Source organism: Salmo trutta, chromosome 24 (assembly GCF_901001165.1).
Source record: "Salmo trutta chromosome 24, fSalTru1.1, whole genome shotgun sequence".
Classification (NCBI taxonomy): Eukaryota; Metazoa; Chordata; class Actinopteri; order Salmoniformes; family Salmonidae; genus Salmo; species Salmo trutta.
In genome coordinates, this window is record NC_042980.1 from 42,217,155 (window position 1) to 42,222,885 (window position 5,731).

At 43.0% G+C, this 5,731-nt stretch overlaps 2 long non-coding RNA genes across 2 annotated transcripts; both read right to left on the reverse strand.

Moving 5' to 3' along the window:
* Positions 1-661: 661 nt before the first annotated feature.
* On the reverse strand, positions 662-3,463 carry LOC115161331 (uncharacterized). Its single transcript, XR_003869239.1, has 2 exons — positions 3,429-3,463; positions 662-845 (listed from the first exon to the last, which is right to left on the reverse strand). It is a non-coding gene; the product is annotated as an uncharacterized LOC115161331 (long non-coding RNA).
* Positions 3,464-3,474: 11 nt separating this feature from the next.
* On the reverse strand, positions 3,475-4,289 carry LOC115161332 (uncharacterized). The gene is made up of 2 exons (XR_003869240.1): positions 4,122-4,289; positions 3,475-3,571 (listed from the first exon to the last, which is right to left on the reverse strand). It is a non-coding gene; the product is annotated as an uncharacterized LOC115161332 (long non-coding RNA).
* Between the last annotated feature and the right edge of the window lie 1,442 nt (positions 4,290-5,731).

The following is a 5,731-nucleotide window of genomic DNA, read 5'->3' on the forward strand; positions in this document are numbered from 1 at the left end:
ATTATGTTCAACATAGGAGGGCCAAGCACAGGAAGCAGCTCTTTCAGTAGTTTAGTTGGAATAGGGTCCAGTATGCAGCTTGAGGGTTTGGAGGCCATGATTATTTTCATCATTGTGTCAAGAGATATAGTACTAAAACACTTTAGTATCTCCCTTGAGCCAAGGTCCTGGCAGAGTTGTGCAGACTCTGGACAATGAAGCCCTGGAGGAATACCCAGATTTAAAGAGGAGTCCGTAATTTGCTTTCTAATGATCATGATCTTTTCCTCAAAAAAGCTTACTACCTAAGCACTCACTGTTATTAACTGTAGCAAACACTAATTACACCTAAAGGCCAATGCATGTGTTTCATAGTGAGGGTTCCTCACTTTCTACTGAGTCACCCCACTGATTGAGTTTACAGTAAATAAATGCCTCAGCGTGGCAAAGCCTACAAACAGACTATGGAGTGCCACATGATGGCAGACATTTGAGGAAAAGAACATATTTAAATATGGGTTCAAATGCCCATGTGCAATTATGATAGAATACAGAAACAATTCAGAAGTCAAACACTGTAGTGACACATTCTGATTGGAAATGTAACAGGGAACCCTGTTGGCTGCCCCGAAGTAAGGGAATTCAAATGAAAGACTTGACTAACACAGGATATCTCTCTCTCTCTCTCTCTCTCTCTCTCTCTCTCTCTCTCAGTTCAGTCCTACTCCACGTAAGTTGGTAGCATCCTTCCCATCCTCTCCGTAGCACTCCACTGCTGCGCACAGTGTTCAGCTGTCAGATGCAGGTGTCTGCTTGGTTCACGGCCACATCATCGTCCTAATGCGAACTGGGAACGCTGTGTCCAGCTGTGGAGAATCGGAAGGGAAAGTTGACAGTTCCTCCCCCTCCCAGAATCACACAATTATGGCCGGAGAGAGCATGCCATGGAACGGTTGAACGGGATGGAGGATTAAGGTTAACTCAGTTACAATCACACACTGGTGACACAGAAGAGTTGACCTCATGTTGTTAGGAAATGAGTTGCCATGACGGTGCGTGCGTGTGCGTGCGTGTGCGTGTCTGTGTGTGTGTGTGTGTGTGTGTGTGTGTGTGTGTGTGTGTGTGTGTGTGTGTGTGTGTGTGTGTGTGTGTGTGTGTGTGTGTGTGTGTGTGTGTGTGTGTGTGTGTGTGTGTGTGTGTGTGTGTGTGTGTGTGGGATCTGACCAGAGCCAAGAGATATTGGTTCTAGAACAAAGTTTAAAGCTTTCATGTCCATTGAGTTAGATAAAACAGATGTCTCCACTGTCAAATTCTCTGATATTGAAAGTTATTTCATAGTATTTCAGGCCGATAACCTGTACAATATGTGTTCTTTACTCCTGTTTCGTTACTTATTAAATCCATGAACATAATGGGAAAGATAATTTTTTGTTTTTTCAAAAGGCTAAACTTGATCTACTATATACTATCAAGGTTTTTCCACAGCACTCACCTGCTACACCACTGCTGCTTTGATGTTCGGCTACATGATAGATCACATAGTCTTTACCTCAGGTTATTTACCAGTCAAACCTTAATCAAAGTGCTACCACCCATTTCTTAATGTTCTGTGGCTATGCTCTTGTCATTGCTGGTTTTTGCAGTGGGGCTTTTTTCACTGTCTGATCAAAGTTTTCCTCCATCCTCAGTTCCTGCCCAGTGGACCCATTTAGGCATGTGCAAACGATTACCAATCAGAGGTCCACTCTGCACCCATGCCAGTCTCCTCCCTTTGATGTACAGTCCCTACTCTCGTCCACTCCATAGTTTCCCTGCCACAGCTTATGTTATTCTCTGTACTTCTCTGAAACACCATAGGGATTAAGGGTGTACAGTACATTATCTATGTCGTACACTGCTCCATGGAAAAGCAGCACACATGTTTAAAACCTTTTCCCAAAATAATTTGTCAGGTTTTCTACATTTGGGCCAGTAGGGCCTCCATACCTTTTTGTGATGGTGAAAACCATTTGTATTTATGGCACTAACCTAGCTCTGTTAGCGTTTATGTTACTACACTGACATGATAAATAACTTGTACACTTTCACTACAGACGTAGGATCTTCATTTGAGCCAGTTTGATACAGCAGGAAAATCATCCTGCAGTAACAGGAAATGTGAATTATTATGTGGATTATAATTAATGGAAATGTTTGTAGGGGTTTGATACATTTGTCATAAGGGAAACTTAAGTCTGACATTTCTAAATGTAAATTACAAAGTTCAAAATCCTTTTGAACCTCAAATACACTACTACACATTTCAAATGATTTCCTGCGTTGCAGAAAAGTTCTGCAACATGGTGATCAAATGAAGATCCTACATCTGCAGCTACACTAGGGTTTAGCTCAGTGGTTAACACAGCTTCTTAGCAAGCAAGGGAACTGAGTTCGAAGACACTCGGTCTCACAGGCAAACAAAAAAAACTATTTGATAATCTATTGTTGTGCAATTTTCCTTAGTCATAAATGCACTTTGTGTGGGCATGCAACAGTTTCCAAAACAAAAGTCATACATTAGATCAGTATTCTAATGGTGGGAGAGTAACTTCAGTTCAGAGAGTACTTTGTAAAATGTGTTTTTTAACAAGCTTTTAACAGCTTTTTTGCTCGCAGACATATCTTGGCTGAAAGCCTTCTTATGGCCTGAACCCAGTACAGCAGTTCAGAATAGATGTGTATCACTGCCAGCATCTTAAAATGTGGGGAGGAAGGAGACATCATCAAATCAAATCAAATCAAAGTGTATTTGTCACGTGCACCAAATACGTTACATTTACATTTACATTTAAGTCATTTAGCAGACGCTCTTATCCAGAGCGACTTACAAATTGGTGCATTCACCTTATGATATCCAGTGGAACAACCACTTTACAATAGTGCATCTAAATCTTTTAGGGGGGGGGGTTAGAAGGATTACTTTATCCTATCCCAGGTATTCCTTATACCTGGTGTAGACCTTACAGTGAAATGCTTACTTACAGGCTCTAACCAATAGTGCAAAAAAGGTATTAGGTGAACAATAGGTAAGTAAATAAAACAACAGTAAAAAGACAGGTTATATACAGTAGCGAGGCTATAAAGTAGCGAAGCTACATACAGACACCGGTCAGTCAGGCTGATTGAGGTAGTATGTACATGTAGATATAGGTAAAGTGACTATGCATATATGATGGACAGAGAGTAGCAGTAGCGTAAAAGAGGGGGTTGGTGGGTGGTGGGACACATTGCAGATAGCCCGGTTAGCCAATGTGCGGGAGCACTGGTTGGTCGGCCCAATTGAGGTAGTATGTACATGAATGTATTTAAAGTGACTATGCATATATGATAAACAGAGAGTAGCAGCAGCGTAAAAAGAGGGGTTAGGGGGGGGCACACAATGCAAATAGTCCGGGTAGCCATTTGATTACCTGTTCAGGAGTCTTACGGCTTAAGGGCAAAAACTGTTGAGAAGCCTTTTTTTGTCCTCGACTTGGCACTCTGGTACCGCTTGCCATGTGGTAGCAGAGAGAACATCAAACTTTAGCAAAGGTCCATGTAGACTTGTATTTACCTAAAGGACAGCAAAGGTGACTGGATAGGTCTTGATGCTGTAAAGTCAGGGGCCAAGACTAGACAAAATGTTCTAAATGAAAGCGATCTTTATATGGATTTTTGTAGATCGGACATTCATCAATTTCTCACAAGCCCTTGATCTCTTTCTCTTGGGTAAATGCTTCAGGACAGGTTAGTCTTAGGCTCACATTAGAAAAGCAGTGTCTGCCAACCATATTATGACAGGCATCAGGGATAGAGGGTGAGATGTAAAGAGCCAGACCCGGTTAACACACCCTGCCCACTCCTTGGCAGACATTAAAGGAGAGTACGGGCGTATCCACAGTTAAAACGCCAATCTGTTTTTTCAGCCTGTTTCATACTCCATAAAGAGATTAAAAACAGGTGCACCCTCTGGCCCTCGCTGCCAACAAGGATTTCTACACAGGGTTATTATGACTGTGGGCCACATTCAATCACTCTTGCACTACTGGAAAGCTGCACTAATGTTTCTCAAAATTATGTACACTTGTCTTTATAGTGATCCCATTATGAAAACAGATACTCACCTCCTGCTGCTGCTTCTCTGTTTGGGCTCCACAACACTGGTTACCACTTCACTCTGAGTCAGCCGCCCATCCCATCCAGGCCCTTCCCCATCACCCCGCTCCTCCCCCTCCCCCTCCCTCCGGGATGTGTAGAAAATGGGCCCTGGCATGGAGCTCCTCCGGACTCCTCTTCCAGAGCTCATCAGAGATAATACTCTAAATCAATATGACAGCTTTTACTGTCCTGGCCACTTCCACCAGACCCATGTATGGATTAACTATAAGGAATAAAAGCCAGTTTACTTCAAAGCCCAGCGAATTAAATATCAGATTTTGTTTTATCTTCGGAGATGAATCACTGTGTCGTGTGGCGTGAGGGAGTATCCGGTGACTGGCAGGCCACAAAGACTAATAATGACGAGAGAGTGAAACCGAACTGTTAGGACCCTAAGCATGTTGAGATGGTCTTAAAAGTACAATCTGAAAGTTACTGTTGTTCAGTGGTTATTTAACTTAATCATATAACCCATTTAACTTTCAAGAATATAACTGAGAACAACCTTTACCACTCTATAGTCGCATCCCTCAACTTTACAAGCATTTCGCTACACTCGCAATAATATCTGCTAACCATGTGTATGTGACCAATAAAATGCTATTTGATTTTTGATTTTCAACTTGACTGAAAACTAAGTAGCGGGGCTGCTGTTTTTGTGAAAATAAATTAAGGATGGTGGCTTTAATTCTAATAGGTTGATACAATAGCCGCCTGATGACAGATAATAGAAACATGAAACTGGAGGATTAAAGCTGTGCAGTCATCATTTTCACTGCCTTTTTTAAATAATCACCATGGCAAAGCCAGGAATAAACTGATTAAATTGGCCATATGGAGTGGTGCTCCACTAAAAACCAAGCATGTTCACCATCAAAACGTTCTTCCAACCCTCCCATCTCTTGTTATCTTCCAACCCTCCCACCTGTCGTCTTCCAACCCTCCCATCTCTTGTTGTCTTCCAACCCTCCCACCATTTGTCTTCCAACCCTCCCACCATTTGTCTTCCAACCCTCCCATCTCTTGTTGTCTTCCAACCCTCCCATCTCTTGTTGTCTTCCAACCCTCCCATCTCGTGTTATCTTCCAACCCTCCCACCTGTCGTCTTCCAACCCTCTCATCTCTTGTTGTCTTCCAAAACTCCCATCTCTTGTTATCTTCCAACCCTCCCATCTCTTGTTATCTTCCAACCCTCCCACCTGTCGTCTTCCAACCCTCCCACCTGTTGTCTTCCAACCCTCCCATCTCTTGTTGTCTTCCAACCCTCCCATCTCTTGTTGTCTTCCAACCCTCCCACCGTTTGCTTTACAACCCTCCCATCTCTTGTTGTTTCCAACCCTCCCACCTGTTGTCTTCCAACCCTCCCATCTTTTTTTGTCTTACAACTCTCCCACCTGCTGTCTTACAACTCTCCCACCTGCTGTCTTCCAACCCTCCCATCTCTTGTTTTCTTCCAACCCTCCCATCTCTTGTTGTCTTCCAACCCTCCCATCTCTTGTTGTCTTCCAACCCTCCCATCTCTTGTTGTCTTCCAACCCTCCCATCTCTTGTTGTCTTCCAACCCTCCCATCTCTTG